At 40.3% G+C, this 16,340-nt stretch overlaps 1 pseudogene; it reads right to left on the reverse strand.

Annotated features, from left to right (window-relative positions):
- Nucleotides 1–391: 391 nt before the first annotated feature.
- On the reverse strand, nt 392–15,925 carry LOC143640188 (cytochrome P450 4A5-like; annotated as a pseudogene).
- Nucleotides 15,926–16,340: the final 415 nt, after the last annotated feature.

Raw genomic sequence — 16,340 nt, forward strand, 5'->3', positions numbered from 1 at the left:
ACCCATGTTAGAACTCTGTTATTCAGGACCATAAGTAACTAGATTTCTGTCATACAAAGCCATTGAAGTTTTTCTCACTTTTTATAGCAGCAGTAAGAAACTCATATATGGACAGACAAGCAGCACAAGTAAGGTAAAGGAACAGACAAGGAAATGGATATGCAGGTTATCAGGGGACAAAGATATAGGCAAGTGGGAGACACATAGAAAAAAAGCAGGTAGGGAGCCTAGAGTTAGATGAGACAAAGAGGCAGGAGAGCAGGGAAGTGGGAAAAAGGGCAGGTGGAAAGATGGAAAGCAGTTTTGGGGCAATGGAAGGTGCACAGGAACAGGTGACAGAAACTCAAAATTTCAAGCAGCTGGCCCAAAGACGACTTCTCTTCCACCAGAATTATTGGAGCTTCCTGAGATGCAGGAAGATTCCATTCTTGGACTTCAACACAATTAGTGCCATGGGTACAGGAATCCTGGTGGGATCTGGCAGGAGCTTAAAACGAAGTAGAGTCAGGGCCACGGCCACTTTCAGCTCATTCATGGCAAATTGTTTCCCAATACAGTTCCTTAACCAGGCAAAGACAAAGAAAGTGGTCTCAGGCCCCACTCTGAGCTGGGGAGGTCTTGAGTCCTGAGCTCCTGATAAGAACAAAGTATTCACAAATCTCCTTTAATTAGAGGTGGCATACACCTCTGCTTCTATCCTGGATTCACACTCTCCTGCCCTTTGACAAGGCCCTACTCATCTATGGAAAGCTCTGACCCCACTTCTATATTCATGGACATGAAATCTCTGCTAAGGTAAGGTAAGGCTAGCACACTGAACAATCAAGTCTAATAACACTTTCCATTTTAAGAATAAGTCATTGGCTAGTTGAGTCTCTCTACTGATGGTTTCTGGTTCATCCGTGTGGTTATCACTGGTCTGGACTGCATGGGGATGTGTGGACCACACTCCCTGGGATCATATCTCTGGTGTCAAAGGATTCTGATGGCAGAATAAGATGTCAGAGTCATCTTATTAGGACCTTGTGCTGGGGATCTGTAAGCTCTGATCCCATCTGCCTACCACCCAGTGGTCAGGCTTCAGCCTCCCCTCACACCCTTGGTCCACCAGCATCTCTAGACTTCTACTTCAGAAATATCCCTCTTGCCATCTTCAGTCTCTTCTTCCTGCCTTCACTGGTCTCCCTGACTCCCCTCCCTCCTTACTCCCATGCCCTCCACCAGGAAGGGCAATATCCAAAGCCTCACCTCCCTGCACACCCTCTGTGGGCTACTGCCTCACCCACCTCTCACCTGTCCAGCCCCACTTCCTGCTTCAGCTCATATTCTTGAGGTTGCTGAGGATGTCCTCCTTCTACTCTTCCTGAATATCCTCAAGGCTCAGGACAATGGCCAGCTGACCCTTAACTCTCTCCTGGCTGTCCTTCTCTCTTCCAAGCCCCCAAGCTACCATTAGAGTTTTTATTCAAGTAGCCACCACAACCTATGGCTTCCAACAGTACCAGGGACAAAGAAACTTTCATCAATGTTCAATGAGTGATAAGAAAGTGAAAAAATTATGGAAATAGTGATGTCTATCTCAATTGTAAGTGTCTGAACCAAGAGCAGAAACCTGCCTCAGAGCACAGGACTTGACACAGAGAAATATATTTTTTAATACATTTGTATTTGACTCAGATATGTTGAACTACAAAAATAAAATGAAATGCAATGGAACACAGAATGTAAACCTTTCTACCTAAAAATTGAGCTACTTAATGCTGTCCTGCTCTACAACGTCAGTGTCATGATTTGTAGCTAGTTACTAATTCCAGGATAAATTTTATCTGAGAAATATGATTTCTCCATGGACAGTCTTAATGCCTGTTCTTCAAAACTTGACTACGCTTGTAACATTCACAGAATTTTTGACCCAGAAAAACCTTTCTATTAATTCTTTAGTAGGTTTTATGTCAATGTGTATGTCAAAGGCTGATTCCCATAACATTGCTGGGTTTTCACCGCAGCCCCTATGGTGTGGGACTATCCAGCTCAACAGCTACTTCAGGTGAGTTTGTGAGTGTACATGATAATATGTGCTTTGTGTCAAGTTAGTAGTGAGTTTTCTCTCAGAGGCATTTAGCTTCTTCATCCTATACCATGAACTATGGGTAGAGATCATTCACTACATGTAGAGTTTTGATGACTGGCCAAATAGAAACTGAATGTGACAATTAATATGAGACCACAAACTGGAGATCAGACGCCCAAACTGCATAAAATCACAATCATTGTTATCCACCCTTCTACAACAGGCTGCAAACTTTACACAGATGGTTTTACAGTGAGAACAACGAGGTTTTTATGATTCTAAATAGTAGGAAATATTTCAAAATTCTTCAGTGGCCACTGAGGAGTTAAGCAAAAAATGGGATGATCTCATACAAATGTGAGAAGAAAAAGAAATCCACCTCTTAAAACTTTACAATTGAGGAAAACAAACACCCAAAGGATAGTTTGCATATGGAAATCTGATTCTAAAAATTCATTCTCCAAAATGAATAAAACACCAAGATAAAATGACACTTGGGCTAAAACTTCTGGGTATTTTAGTGGTGGGCCATTGGAAAGAGCAGTTGGTCAAACTCTCCACAGTGTGTCCTGTCTTTGGGGCACAGACACAGACGCACGACACCTTCTACCCACAAAAAACAAACAACAAGGGCATCCATGAAGAAGCCACATAGAAAACTAGGGGATCACAAACATTGGGTATGTGTCAGAGAATTCCTGTTCTCCCCACCCCTTTGCCACTTAGAGGACATCTCACCTTGATCCTCCTGAGAAGGGCAGGAAGGAGTGGCTGTGTCAAGAAGATCCAGGTGCAAATCGAGAAGGATCAAACACCTGCAGTGAGAGCAGCAGGGCCAGGACAAATTGGGGTCAAGTCCCTGCTTTCCAGCCACAGAGGGGACAGGACCCACAGAGGTGGAAGAAGGAGGATGTGTTGGTCTTAACAGATCATCCCCTTCCCCACCCCCACAAGGCCTCATACCTCTGGGTTTGGCCACACCTTTGGGTTGTGGTGAAGGCCATAGAAGGAGAGTGTGACCATGAAACCTGCGGGATGTTAGGAGATAGAAAAAAGATTATTTATGCCAGTGGCCCGGAACTCTGTCTCTGAAAAACAGCAGGACACCTGCACACATGAGTTGTATGCATCCCAGATATCATCACTTTGAGCAGGATGGTTTTACCACAGGAAGGTAGCGTTGGCATGGCAAAGCATCTGAGTGAAGGTGAGGAACAGAAAACTGTGAGCCCAGGAATAAGACCAAGAAAGTATCCGAGACTCATTGCTTACACTAAATGAATACTATCCATCTAGTATCTTCCATGAAACAGTGGAAAGTATGCATGAACTCACCCGACCCTCACAAGCACCCTTCAGAATACACAGGTTTACACCCATTTTCTTATGAGATACTGGAGTTTCAGTGAGGTTGCTTAACTTTTTCATATTCACACAGCTGGCATGTAGCAGAGCAAGGATCAGACTCAATGCTGGGTGAGCCAATGGGTGGCTTCCTAACAGGGTAGAAATATTAGCTTCTCTTTTCTATCAACCAGAAAATCCTTAGATTCTGGGCCACATTGACTTGTAACATGGGTTTTCATGATCTCGTTCATTTGACTTGAGGCATTAAAAAAAAATAAAAACCACAACTCATTGACCCTGTATGATTATCTCTCTACCCTGCTCTTCTCAAGTACTGATAATCATAAGGATAATATCTGAAGGTTGATATTGAATCCATAAGTTGGCATTTTTTAGTTAAGATTTTTCTGATTTCAAGCTCTCTGTCCAGCATTTCATAAGAGTCATCCAAATTTCAGAGTAACTATCTTTTCTTTTTTTAAACTTTTTTTTGAGAATTTTAATATTTATTTTTTAGTTTCTGCAGACACAACATCTTTGTTTGTATGTGGTGCTGAGGATCGAACCCGGGCCGCAGGCATGCCAGGCGAGCGCGCTACCACTTGAGCCACATCCCCAGCCCTGAGTAACTATCTGTTCTACAAAGGAAGAAAGGGAGCCTGAGAGAGGCTCATTAAATCTAAAGAACATGTGGATCTTTGGTCCACCTTTCCCTAAGGAGAGATTAGGGAAGTATAGAAAGGTCATACCTTTGGGTAAGGAGCGTCCATCAGGGAAAGTGATAGGTTTGCTGAGATCTCTGCTCACACTTGCTACTGGTGGGTAGATCCTCAGGGCCTCCTTGATGCACATGGTGGTTTAGGGTATCTGGTCCAGGTGGTCCCTGAAGTAAAGGCCATCCTGAGGGGCAGGCAGGGCCCAGGAAGACCAGCACCTTGCCCCTACCAGAGGCAGGGCTCTCCCACCTCTTGAGCTCTCACTTACCAGGTGATGGAGGCTCCATCCCCCAGGAGGCTCTGGACCTCCTCCCTGCACTTCTTCTGATGCTCAGGGTGTGTGGCCAGAGCATAGAAGATCCAGGAGATACCACTGGCTGTGGTGTCATGGCCCTCAATCATGAAGGTGTCCAACTCGGCCGCAGGTCCTCATCAGACAGGCTGCTCCCATTCTCCATCTGGGGAGGCCATGGATGAGAGAGCAGGGTTTATCCCTCCCTTTCCTAGGCAAAGCGTCTAGTTTTTCCACCCCTCACATACTCACTTTGGCACACAGAAGGATGTCCAAGAAATCCAAGTGCCTCTTCTTCCTGATCTTATCCAGCTCTCCCTCATTCTGCAGCTGAGCCTTCCTTTGCCTGATCACTTGATCTGTCCCAGGATAAGAATTACCAGGTAGAAAACACAGCTACAGCAACCCCTAATAAGCCATTTTACCCCTATGACAATCTGGGTGTCCTGTGGAGCTCAGGATACACAGGTGAGTGGGTGTGTGGGAGTCTAGCACCATCTGATGCAGGCCAGGCCTGCTGTCAAGCTGGATCAACTTCTCCTGCAGTTCACTGTGCTGAAGACTTGGAAGTAGGAAGGGGAGTCTATATCCACCATGATGCTGTCTGCCTTGGACCACAAGAAAGTGACCATATCCTGCTGCCCGGGTCCACTCTGCCCCTTCAACTTTTGAAGAACTAACTCTCACAGTAATGGCCTGAGATTGTTGTTCCATGTGACTGCTTTTGATGGCTATTAGGCTGTGGAATCTGAGTGTGAGCCTTGAGTGAGTGAATGAGAATGAAAGAGAGAGACTCACCAGCATCACTCTGACAGAATCAGCCATGATTCCCACGTAGGGCTTCAGGATGTCATAGTGGAAGGCTGGGGTCAACATCCGGCGGTGCTGGAACCATATCTCCCCATTCAATAGAAGCAAACCGTACCCTGGGCCATACATGGTTGTGTGCATGAGTGAGTGGACAATGGGAGGAGAGGAAGTCTGGGGACAATGTGGGAGAGACTGATGGTGGGACTCTTGGGGAAGAGACCCAGAGGGCAGAATGTCTTTGGACAAAGACAGTAATGACTGGCACTTTTCAGGAATATGAATTTCCCAGTTAGGCTGGTGTATCTGTTGTGATTATGACAGCTGCAAAGGAGATGTAGAAAGGGTTTGTGGGCCAGAGAAAGAGGTACCCAAGTCTATGTCAGGCTGAGACTGTTTGGAGGTACCTAGAAGGAGAGGTGGAAGGAGTGAGCCTCAGGAGGGCTTGAAGGAGGGGTGGGGTTCTGGATAGACTGAAAGACACTTCTCAGCCATTAGAGAAATGCAAATCCAAACTACTCTAAGATTTCATGTCACTCCAGTCAGAATGGCAGCTATTATGAAGACAAACAGCAATAAGTGTTGGTGAGGATGTGGGGAAAAAGGCACACTCATATATTGCTGGTGGGACTGAAAATTGCTGCAGCCAATATGGAAAGCAGTATGGAGATTTCTTGGAAAATTGGGAATGGAGCCACCATTTGACCCAGCTATCATATTCCTCAGTTTATCCAAAGGACTTAAAAGCAGCATACTACAGGGACACAGCCACATCAATGTTTATAGCACCACAATTCACAATAGCTAAACTGTGGAACCAGACTAGATGCCCTTCAGTAGATGAGTGGATAAAAAAAATGTGGCATTTATACACAGTGGAAAGTACTCAACAATAAAAAAGAATAAAATCATGGCATTTGCAGGTAAATGGATGGTGTTGGAGAAGATAATGCTAAGTAAAGTAGCCAATCCCAAACAAATGCCAAATGTTTTCTCTGATATAAGGAGGCTGACTCATAGTGGGGTAGGGAGGGGGAGCATGTAGGAATAGATGAACTCTAGATAGGGCAGAGGGTGGGAGGGAAAGGAAGGGGGCATAGGGTTAGAATTGATGGTGGAATGTGATGGTTATCATTATCTAAAGATACATGTATGAAGACAGGAATTGGTGTGAAAGTACTTTATATACAACTAGAGATATGAAAAATTGTGCTCTATATGTGAAATATGAATTTTAATGCATTTTGATGTCATATAAATTTTTAAAACACTAAGTTAAAAAAGAAATGAGACTTCATTTAGTGGCAATCATGGTAGTGACCCATCAAATCTTGTTCTGTGTGAGTCAGAGAGAGAGAGATTTTGCCAACCCTAATTTCAGAGTGCCCACTTTCAGATGTACATACCAATCCAGGGAGCCACAATTCTGTATGTATAATGAGCTTTTGGATCTGAAAAGTAAGTAATGGGATTAATTTCAAGAAGGAGACAAATAATGAAGACCCAGGGCCACTTTGGTTGTGGCCATGCACTGTTATGAGTGCCTGATGACTGTCAATTGGCATTTGGTTCCATGTCACCTCCCACTTCCTCTCATCCCATTCTGTCTCTGTTACAACAGCTAAAGGGCTCAGGAAGACATGGACAAGAAGGACTGCAATGAGAAGCTGGCAAGGAACATAGGACATGTTCTCAATGACAAATAATATGACTGAGCCTTGGGGTGTTCTCACAATGAGTGATGGCTTAGTTAGCCCATTATTAAGTAGGGGGAGATTAGAGGTTTCAAACCAAAGTTAATGTAGAGATGAAGAATGCTTTTTGGATATAGGCCAATACACCTAACAGATCAGACCAATATACCTAAGAAATCACCTCAAAAGATACAAGCTGATATTCCTAAGTGATCACCTCAATAGTTTTAAAAGAGACAGAAAAAAATGACATAAAAATCATCCCCCACCCTCCCTTCCTCTCTCTCCCTCCCTCCCTCTCCCTCCCTCCCTCTCCCACCCCAATAGGTGCCACTCACTTGCTGCCTCCCAACCTACTTCCTCCTTCCGCCACCGGAGCACCAGCCCTGCTCCGAGCTGCCCCTGGGGTCCCTTCCCCACCAACAGAGGAGCAGCTGATGTGGCCGCCAGCAGCACATTATCTCTTCCTCTTTCTATTCTCCCGCCCTCATGTCCTCAACATATGTGAAACCAAGTACTTTGCATGAATTAGGATACTGAGAAATGGGATGTATGAATAGTATATTACAGTTGTGTTGTATATTCTTTTTTTCTTCTATTTTTACATTTTTTATTTTTCTTAATATTTATGTCTGTTTGTTTTATGTACTCTACTGTCTTCCCACTTACTTCTCCACCCAAAATTACTTCCTCTCTCTTCTCCTGCTACTAACCTTCTTTAGATTCCTCTCTCACACTTTCTAAGATTCAATAATTCCATATCCTCATCTCCTACCTCCTCAGCATATCTTCCTAAATTTTACCCCCAGTTCTTTGTCTACCATCAAAAACTGTAAATACTTTTGCAAACCTAGTGTTCATATTGTAGAAAATAACTGAACTTCTGTATATTGTATATCAGTTACAATATACAATATACAATATTTTGTATATTGTAACCAAACTTTAAACCACTTAATAGCAACTATTTGGTTTAAGGTTGTATATTGTTTGCATTGAGATCTTTAACATTGTCCTTCCCCTCGAAAGAGAGGTATTAGAACCCTGTAGGGGCACTATAAGCCTATAGGGTAAAACGGAAACTCCTCGCATCTGCATTGTTAGAAGGGAAGACACCCAAACAATATGAAAAAATAAGGGAAGGAAGTGCCCCCAAACAAATCAAGATACTACATTATAAGAATCCATGGACAGCACAGCAGAGAAGGAGTTCAGAATGTATATAATTAAAATGTTCTGTGAATTAAAGGATGATATAAGAAAGCAAATACATACAGCAAAAATTCATTTCAATAAAGAGCTACATAAACAAATATGGGAAGCAAAATATTACTTCAATAGGGAGATAGAGGTTCTAAAAAACAATCAGAAATAATTCAAATGAAAGAAATAATAAATCAAATTAAAAGATCACTTAAAAGCATCACCAAAAGATTAGACCACGTGGAAGACAGGACCTCAGATAATGAAGACAAAATATATAATCTTGAAAAGAATGTAGACCACACAATGAAGATGGTAAGAAACTATGAGCAGAACATTCAAGAAATATGGGATAACATATAGACACCAAATTTAAGAGTTATTGGGATAGAGAAAGAAATAGAATTCCAAACCAAAGAAATGAACAATCTATTCAATGAAATAATATCAGAAAATTTTCCAAACATGAAGAATGAATTGTAAAATCAAATACAAAAGGCTTACAGGACACCAAATGTACAAAATCACAACAGATCCACACCAAGGAACATTATAATGAAAATGCTTAGCATACAGAATAAGGAGAGAATTTTAAAAGCCATAAGGGAAAGGAATCAGATTACACATAGCGGGAAACAAATTAGATTTTGAGAAGATTTCTCAACCCAGACCCTGAAAGCTAGAAGATCCTGGAACAACATATACCAAGCTCTGAAAGAAAATGGTTGCCAAACCAGAATCTTATATCCAGCGAAATTATGCTTAAAATTTGATGATGAAATAAAAAACTTGCATAATAAACAAAAGTTAAAAGAATTTACAACTAGAAAGCCTGCACTATGAAACATCCTAGGCAAAATATTACATGAAAAGAAAATGAAAAACAACAATGAAAATAAGCAGAGGGAGGTCTTACACTAAAGGAAAAACTAATCAAATGAGAAACCAAGTCAAGTTAAATACTAAAAACAAACAAAAATGGCTGGGAATATAAATCATGTCTCAGTAATAACTCTAAATGTTAATGGCCTAAACTCACCAAAAAAAAAAAAATAGACTATCACCTTCCACCATCCTTGCTATTCCCCTTCCCCTCCCTTTCCCTCCCACCCCTTTTTTCCTATCTAGAGGTAATCTTTCTCCCATGCTCTCCCTCCCTACACCACTTTGAGTCATGTTAAGAAAAAAAATAGACTAGCATATTAGATTTTTTTTTAAAAAGACCCAATAATATTCTGACTTCAAGAGACTTGTCTCATAGGAAAAGACATCGACAGACTGAAAGGTTGGGAAAAATCAGACCACTCACATGGACTGCAGAAACAAACAGGGGTTTCCAACCTCCCATCAAATAAAGTAGACTTCAAGCCAAAGTTAATAAAAAGGGATAAAGAAAGACATTTTATACTGCTCAAGGAAACCATACACCAACAAGACATAACAATTATAAATATATATGCTCTTTATACATTGTAGTGTTCACAGAACAGTAACACAAGTATTTTAATACATAATTAAATATTAAGATTAATAATTACTTTATACTATCAATATTTGTAAAATGTTTTGATTCTGTGATTACATCAAATATTTTTCAGTAATGCAAGATATAAATCCTACGGGAAACTCTGAATGGGGTGGGGCAGCAAAATGTGAACAGAGTACTATATGCTTTGTTTTTCTGTAAATATGTGACTCTTTCTAAAAATAAAGGCTATTGATTAAAACAAACAAACAAATATATATATATATATATATATATATATATATATATATATATATATATATATATACTCCCCAAATTGGAGCATCTACATTAATCAAACAAACTCTTCTCAAGTTCAAGAGTCAAATATACCACAACACAATAATTCTGGGTAACTTTAACGCTCCTCGTTCACCTCTGGATGCATCTTCCAAACAAAAGCTAAACAAAGAAACTGTAGAACTCAATAATACAATCAATAACTTATACTTAACTGACAAACTTAGAATATTTTATCCTTCAAAGAGCAAATACACTTTCTTCTCAACAGCACATGGATCCTTCTCTAAAATAGACCATATATTATGCCACAAAGCAACACTTAGCAAATACAAAGAAATAGAGATAATACCCTGCATTCTATCAGATTACAATGGAATAAAAATAGAAATCAATGATAAAATAAAAATAGAAGCTACTCCAATACCTGGAGACTCAATAATATGCTATTGAATGAAAAATCAGTTGCAAAAGACATCAAAGTAGAGATTAAAAATTCTTAGAGGTAAATGAGAACATTGATACAACATATCAAAATCTCTGGGATACTATGAAAACAGTTCAGAGGAAAGTTCATTGCATGGAGCTCATTCCTTAAAAGAAGAAAAAGTCAACAAATAAATGATGTAACATTACATCTCAAAGTCCTAGAAAATGAAGAATAAATCAATACCAAAAGCAATAGAAGACAGAAAATAATTAAAATCGAACTGAAATCAATGACATTGAAACAAAAGAAGCAATTCAAAAAGTTGACAAAACAAAAAGTTGGTTCTTTGAAAAAATAAAATTGATAAACCCTTAGCCATGCTAATGAAGAGAGAAAGAGAGAAAACTCAAACTACTAACATCTGTGATGAAAAAGGAAATATCATGCTGGACACTACGGAAATACAAAAGATAATTAGAAATTATTTTGAAAATTTGTACTCCAATAAAATAGAGGCACTCACAAATTTCTTGAGTCTTATTATTTACCCTAACTGAATCAGGATGATATACACAATTTAAACAGATCAATTTCAAGCAATGAAATAGAAGACACTATCAGAAGCCTACCAATCTAGAAAATCCCAGGACCAGATGGATACACAGCTGAGTTCTATAAGACCTTTAAAGAAGAAATAATACCATAATCTTCAATTTATTTCATAAAATAGAGAGGGAGCACTTCCAAATTCATTCTATGAAGCCAATATCACCCTGATCCCCAAACCAGGCAAATATACATCAAAGGAAGAAAACTTCAGACTAATATCTCTAATGAACATAAATACAAAAATTCTGGCAAATCAAATACAAAAACATATCTAAAAGTTAATGCACCACCACCAAGTGGAATTTATTCCAGGGATGCAAAGTTGATTCAACATACGGAAATCAAAAAAATGTAATTCATCCCATCAATAGACTTAAAGATTAGAATCATAAGATCATCTTAAAAGATACAAAAAAAAGCATTTGACAAACTATAGTACCCCTTCATGTTTAGAACACTAGAAAAACTAGGGATAACAGGAACATATCTCAACATTGTGAAAGATATCCATGCTAAGCACAAGACCAACATCACTCTAAATGGAGAAAAATTGAAAGCATTCCCTCTAAAAACTGGAACACGACAGAGATGTCCTCTTTCACCACTTCTATTTAACATACTTTTGAAACTATAGCCAGAGCAATTAGACAGATGAAAGAAAATTAAAGGGATATATATGGATAGTAAAAGAAGAACTTAAATTATCACTATTTTCTGACAATATGATTCTATACCTAGAAGACCCAAAAAATTCCACCAGAAAACTTCTTGAACTAGTAAATGAATTCAGCAAAGTAGCAGGATATAAAATCAACACCCATAAATCAAAAGCATTTCTATATAATCAGTGACAAATCCTCATAAAGAGAAACTAGGAAAACCACCACACTAACAATAGCCTCAAAAAAATTAAATAGTTGGGAATCAACTTAATGAAAGAATTGAAAGATCTCTACAATCAAAATTACAGAACACTAAAGAAAGAAATTAAAGAAGACCTTAGAAGATGGAAAGATCTCCCTTGTTCTTGGATAGGCAGAATTAATATTGTCAAAATAACTATACTTCCAAATGCACTATACAGATTCAATGAAATCCCAATCAAAATCCCAATGACATTCCTCATAGAAATAGAAAAGGCAATCATGAAATTCATCTGGAAAAATAAAAGACCAAGAATCCCAAAGCAATCCTTAGCAAGAATAGAGAAGCAGGTGACATCACTATTCCAGAGCCTTAAACTATACTACAGAGCAACAGTAACAAAGACAGCAAAGGGGTGGGAGGGAAAGGGAGGGGGATGGTGGTAGAAAGGATGGTGGAATGAGATAGACATCATTACCCTAAGTACATGTATGAAGACATGAATGTTGTGAATATATTTTGTATACAACCAGAGATATGAAAAATTGTGCTCTGCATGTGTAATATGAATTGTAATGCATTCTACTGTCATATATAACAAACTCGAATAAAAATAATTAATTAATTAATTAATTAATTTAAAAAACAAAAAGAAATAGAAAAGCAGTCATGAAATTTATCTGGAAAAATAAGAGACCCAGAATAGCTAAGTAAAGAGTAAAGCAGGTGGCATCACTATACCAGACCTTAAACTATACTACAGAGCAATAGTAACAAAAACAGCATGGTATTGGCATATTGGCACCAAAATAAAATGGTAGAACCAATGGTACAGATTAGAGGACACAGAGATAAACACACATAATTACATTATATTATATTAGACAAAGTCATCAAAAAATACATCAGAGAAAAGATAGCCTCTTCAACAAATGGTGCTGGAAAAACTGGAAATCCATATTCAACAAAATAAAATTAAGCCCCTATCTCTCACCATGCACAAAATTCAACTCAGAGTGGATCAAGAACCTTGGAATTAAACCAGAGACTCTGCACCTAATAGAAGGAAAACTAGGCCCAAATCTCCATCAGGTCAGATTAGGCCCTGACTTCCTTAATAAGACTCTTATAGAGCAAAAGTTAAAATCAAGAATCAATAAATGGAATGAATTCAAACTAAAAAGCTTCTTCTCAGCAAAAGAAACAATCAGTGAGGTGAATAGAGAGCCTACAGAATGGGAGCAAATTTTACTACACTTTTTACGTACATCAGATAGAGCACTAATCTCTAGGACATATAAAGAACTCAAAAATCTTAACACCAAAAAAAAAAAAAAAACAAATAACTCAATGAATAAATGGGTCAAGGAACCAAACAGACACTTTTCAGAAGATGATATGTATATCAATCAACAAACATATGAACAAATGTTCAACCTCTCTAGCAATTAGAGAAATGCAAATCAAAACTACACTGAGATTTCATCTCACTCCAGTCAGAATGGCAGCTATTAAGAATATAAACAACAATAAGTGCTGGCGAGGATGTGGGGGGAAAGGCACACTCATACATTGCTGGTGGAACTGAAAATTGCTGCAGCCAATATGGAAAATAGATCACTCTCACCTAATCTCCCCAGAATCACCTTCATGTATTCAGGGTCATATGGAGATTCGTTGGAAAACTGGGAATGGAAACATCGTTTGACCCAGCTATCCCACTCCTTGGTCTGCACTCAAAGGACATAAAAACAGCATAATACAGGGACACAGCCACATCAATGTTAATAGCACATCAATGTGAATAGCTGCACAATTCACAATAGCTAAACTGTGAAACCAACCTAGATGCCCTTCATTAGATGAATGGATAAGAAACGGTGGTGTGTGTGTGTGTGTGTGTGTGTGTGTGTGTGTGTGTGTGTATGCAGTGAAATATTACTCAGCAATAAAAGAGAATAAAATCATGGCATTTGCAGGTAAATGGATGGAGTTGGAGAATATAACGCCAAATGAAGTTAGCGAATTCCAAAAAACCAAATGCCGAATGTTTTCTCTGACATAAGGATGCAGATTCATAATGGGATTGGCGGGGACCATGGGAGGATTAGATGAACTCTAGATAGGACAAAGAATTAGGAGAGAATGGGAGGGACATGGGGGTAGGAAAGACACAGAAATAAGATGGACATCATTGTCGTAAGACCATGTATGAAGACACGCATGGTGACTCTTCGTTGTGAACAACTAGAGATATGAAAAATTGACCTCCACATGTATAATGAGAATTGTACTGCATTCTGCTGTCATATATAACAAATCAGAATAAATTAAAGATAATAAAATAAATAAATAAATAGAAATTATCCCCCCAAACTGTTGTAAATGTCCACTATAAAGTATTATTGCCCATATGCTAGATGTATCCAGGGAGAATAGTAAGTAGATAATTCAGACATTTATTTATAAATGGCCACTTTTTTATGGACTTCCACAGACCCAGGTATGATCTCAAAAGAGAAAAACTTAACCTCCTGAGAGGGGTTCACTCTCACCTGATCTCCCCAGAATCACCTTCATGTATTCAGGGTCATAGATGAGGAAGCGCACTTTGCTGCCCCACAGCCATTGTGGGAAGGCACACGGGAACTCATTAACCCACTTCAGAATGTATTGTAGTTCCTGGACCTTCGGGATCTGATATCAGGGGAAAGACAATGCTTTAAAAATCATCTTTTATTTCTGGCTTAGGGACTGTAGTGAAGGGCAGCATAACCATCAGGACATATTTCTGCATCTTTCAGCAGAACTCAGGGTTTTGGAGCTGTTTCTGCTGACCTATGTGTGTTATCTTCAAGACTTTTGCTGTGCCCAGGCTGAATCCTGGGGCCCTGGAGAATACAGCTGTGTGCCTCAGCAGAGTTGTGGGGGTCAGAGCCTCAGCTGTCTGTGTGGACACCCTCCACCTCCTCTTGAGTGTGTTCAGAGCACAATCCCTAGCAGAGCTTCTCTCCCTGCTGCCCCTTATCATGCTCTGTGTGCTCCCTCAGGGCTGGAAGTGTAGGAAGTTGACCCCTCCCTCCACTGCCCTCAGGCTCTTCCTTTCTCTCCTTCCTCTGACTCTACACAAGGTGCCAGGCTCTGCTCTGGGCACTGAGGTTCAAGACAGTGTTGGTGTGCCCAAATCCCAAAGACCTCACATGCAAGGTGCGTTGAAAGAGAGATAAACAAATCTTGTTTGGAGGTTAACACTAAAACCAGTCACCCTCACCAGCAAAAAAAAAAAAAATGTGCTGCCATTCCTGAATCTTATACCCATGACATACATTTGCCCCTCAAAACACACATTCTGGAAACATCCTCAGTTGGGGGCAAACCTATCCATTTGGTCCCCCCACCTGAGCAGAGGTAGCTGATTCCCTGTGTCCTGACACGTCCTGATATTCATGCCCTTTGTTATCCCAGAATGATCTCCTCAGGATAGTGACTCCATCATACTGATATCTGTGTTTCAGAGCAAACTCAGAACCAGCAAAGAGTATCCTAGTCTGTGAGTGGGGCAGGAAAGACTGTAGATGGCTGGTTCTGAGATGGAGGATCTTTGAGGGGTCTAGGTGTGCTTGGCCTTGAGAAGAAAAGACTCAGGAAGAACAAACAACAGTCCTCTAAAGTGCCAGGCTGCGAGGACAGATGTCAGATCTGCATGTGATAGAGTGAGTGACAGAGGTGAGTAACAGCAGGACAGGCTTCTTTTAAAGGAGTGAGCTCCTGGTGCTGGGATGGGCCAAGCCTGAGAGGTAATCTGGGTGTTCCTCAGATGCCTAGAGCATGCAACAGGCTTTGTCCTGCCTGCAACAGGCTTTGTCCTGTGGACTTCCTGGCCAGTCTTTGGACTGAAGTCTCCCTTCCCTCCTACTCCCCTTCCCATTTCTTCCTACCTTGTGGCCAAAGAACCAGTGGGATGGTGGAGATGGAAACTGCTGAAGGGCTCTGAGCAGCCATTGCCTGCACAGGTGGAACTGGGCTGCCTTGAACAGCAGCAGAAGCAGGCTGAGCAGCGAGGCCACTTGGAGGAGCCCAGAGATGCTGCCCGGGAATCTGGTGAGGCTCAGTGAAGAGATGCTCATGGTGCAGAAGCTTCTGTATTACTCACTGTCCCCTTGTCACTGATTAAGTCTGGGAGGAACGTCCCACCCACTTGTGGTAGAGTGAACTGTGTGGGCAGGGCTTGATCTCAGTGTACAGAATTGATTAACCTGAAAGTTTCACCTTGGGAAACAATGAGGTCAAAACCTTATCAGTGGACAGAGGCAATGGCCAGGCACACACCCATTTCCCCTTCTCCATACTGATGACATATTCTTGTTGGGCACCAACTATGTGCTAGGCTGCATGCTAATTGGTGAAGCAGAACGGACCTGAACCCAGACTTTGAGAATTTGCAGAGGTAATTAATCAAACATTCCATAGGTATGGCTGTGTTGTGAGAACCTATTGCCATTATTTATAATAAAAAATTTATTGTTACAAAGAGGTAAATTG

Source organism: Callospermophilus lateralis, unplaced genomic scaffold (assembly GCF_048772815.1).
Source record: "Callospermophilus lateralis isolate mCalLat2 unplaced genomic scaffold, mCalLat2.hap1 Scaffold_130, whole genome shotgun sequence".
NCBI classification, from domain to species: Eukaryota; Metazoa; Chordata; class Mammalia; order Rodentia; family Sciuridae; genus Callospermophilus; species Callospermophilus lateralis.